Source organism: Capsicum annuum, chromosome 7 (genome assembly GCF_002878395.1).
Source record: "Capsicum annuum cultivar UCD-10X-F1 chromosome 7, UCD10Xv1.1, whole genome shotgun sequence".
Taxonomy (NCBI): domain Eukaryota; kingdom Viridiplantae; phylum Streptophyta; class Magnoliopsida; order Solanales; family Solanaceae; genus Capsicum; species Capsicum annuum.
In genome coordinates this window covers 117,173,213-117,175,362 of record NC_061117.1, presented here as the reverse complement: position 1 = coordinate 117,175,362, position 2,150 = coordinate 117,173,213, and the positions used below count along the sequence as shown (strand labels likewise).

The following is a 2,150-nucleotide window of genomic DNA, read 5'->3' as shown; positions in this document are numbered from 1 at the left end:
ACCTCTATTATAATGTACACCCTTCCCATAATCATAACCTGTCTCAAAAACTCTAGGTTGATTGGGAATATCTTCTAACGGCATTCAATCAACTAACTTACATACAGGGCACCCTCTGAGATAGTGTCCTATCATGACACAACAAAAATAAGTTCCTATAATATTTTCAAATTCTACCCCACATAATCCAAAGTGGTAGTTATGGCCTAAAGAGCCAACCAAACACTCCACAAGGTCTGACGGGAACTCTACCCAATATGGTCATCATAGCCAATATGAAAACTACTCATAGTCTTAAATACTACCCTCAAATATTGATAGACTACGAGGAAAGCTAAACTCTACAAGAAAGATCCTCACTCTTGCATAAAATACCAATAGCTCAATACCAAGGGCATGTCCTCTTGTCACCAACTACATGAGTCTTAATACCTACTCAACTATGTGAAAAAAGACCCAACTACTTTCATATGCTCTGACGCTAAGCTGAGTGGAAATGCTGGTCCTCTAATAAATCCATACACTATGTCCAACTCAAATGAATATAGTATCAGAATAAGTCTGGTCCATTCAAGAAGCCCAATCTCGTATTTAATAACTATTAAAGAACCCTGATAAACACCAATATGACTATCTTTGGTCTAAGATCTGTTCGATGACTCGAATGTCATCCATGGTTAAAAGTAATCTACAATCAAGACTTAGATCTCCAATGTTGAAACTAAAAGAGCCAAACTAGTCATGGGCTCAATTGGAGCTTGGGCTGGCCCAAAAATCCTTTAATCTATTGCTAAAGATATTTGGCATCCATCTTTGACTCTTTTGTCTGGCGCTGCTCTAAAGCACAGTAAATGCGTGTCAAAAGTCTTGTCCACATCTGTCAACAATAATGCATCATCCTTTGGGGATAGAATAGAGTCAATGAATATGTTTGAGGTTCATAGCAATGCGGACACACAAAAAGAAGTCAATAAGTGACTTTCCTAAAATGTCCTTATAACCTCCCAAGGATAGGTTATAAATGTATCTACACCAATCTGCAGGACTTAACTAACAATTAGATCTTGAACTAATACAATGATAAAACCTAGGCTCTAATACCAATTTGTCACGACCATATTTCTTAGGTCATGATGGCACCCACCAAATATATTTTTAGTTTTACTACTCTTATATATAAGTGTTGATAACTAGGTCTTAACTACAGAATTTGATAGTACAGGTTGAAATATAAAGCAAGCTGGTAAGTAAGAGGGAATTGGTTGAAAAATATTAAGAACTTGAGATACACTTGCAGCAACTGAGGAGAGAAGCAACACTATTCTATCCCACCCTGTAAGTTAAACATCACGATGCTATTCCTGCAGTCACGAGTGATGAAAAAAGAGCCCATAGGATTGTATGTAAAGTGGAAATCCCACTCGCAAATAATGTTACCTACAACATCCATAGACTAGATCCATAGGGTTTATTTGAGCTTAACAAAACATATTTTAGTTATTGCATAGTTGTGGGAAATTCACAATATTGTTACATAAGGATCCACATGTCCACTTACAAAATTTCTTGGAGATCAGTGAAACTTTTATTTCTTATAGAGTCTCAATAGATTTTGTGAAGCTTATTATTTTAACCTTCTCATTATTGGAAGTAGAGAAGAAATGGTAGAAGGCAGAACCTTCAAACTCAATCATGACATAGGATAATTTGGCAAAGAAGTTTCCCATCCTCCTCTTTTCTTATGTCAAAACTACAAATTTGAGGAGTGAAATCCTAAGTTTAAAATAAAAGACAAATGGAAATCTCTATCATACATGGAAGAGATTCAAGTCAGTTGTCATCTATTATTCGCATCACCAATAGGACAATAAGGAACTAGATTATACATTTGTTGAAGGTCTTGACCAAAACACTAAAACTTTTATAGATTCAACTGTAGCTGCTCAAACATTGGACTAGTCATATGATAGTCGTATACGCTACTTAACCAAACTAAACAAGGTAACCTAGAGTGTAAAAGTGATGTATCCAAAAGTGTGGTAAGGAATCCTACAGGTATGATAGAAGTAGAGAGTATCATAGCCTTGACTGCACATTTGGCCTCCTTTACAAACCGAATGATAATATAGTTCAATAGGTTGAGTATGAAT

General features: G+C 35.8%; 1 non-coding gene across 1 annotated transcript; it reads right to left on the bottom strand.

Moving 5' to 3' along the window:
• Positions 1 to 1,755: 1,755 nt before the first annotated feature.
• LOC124886268 lies at positions 1,756 to 1,862 on the bottom strand. The gene has a single exon (XR_007043354.1). It is a non-coding gene; the product is annotated as a small nucleolar RNA R71 (small nucleolar RNA).
• Positions 1,863 to 2,150: the final 288 nt, after the last annotated feature.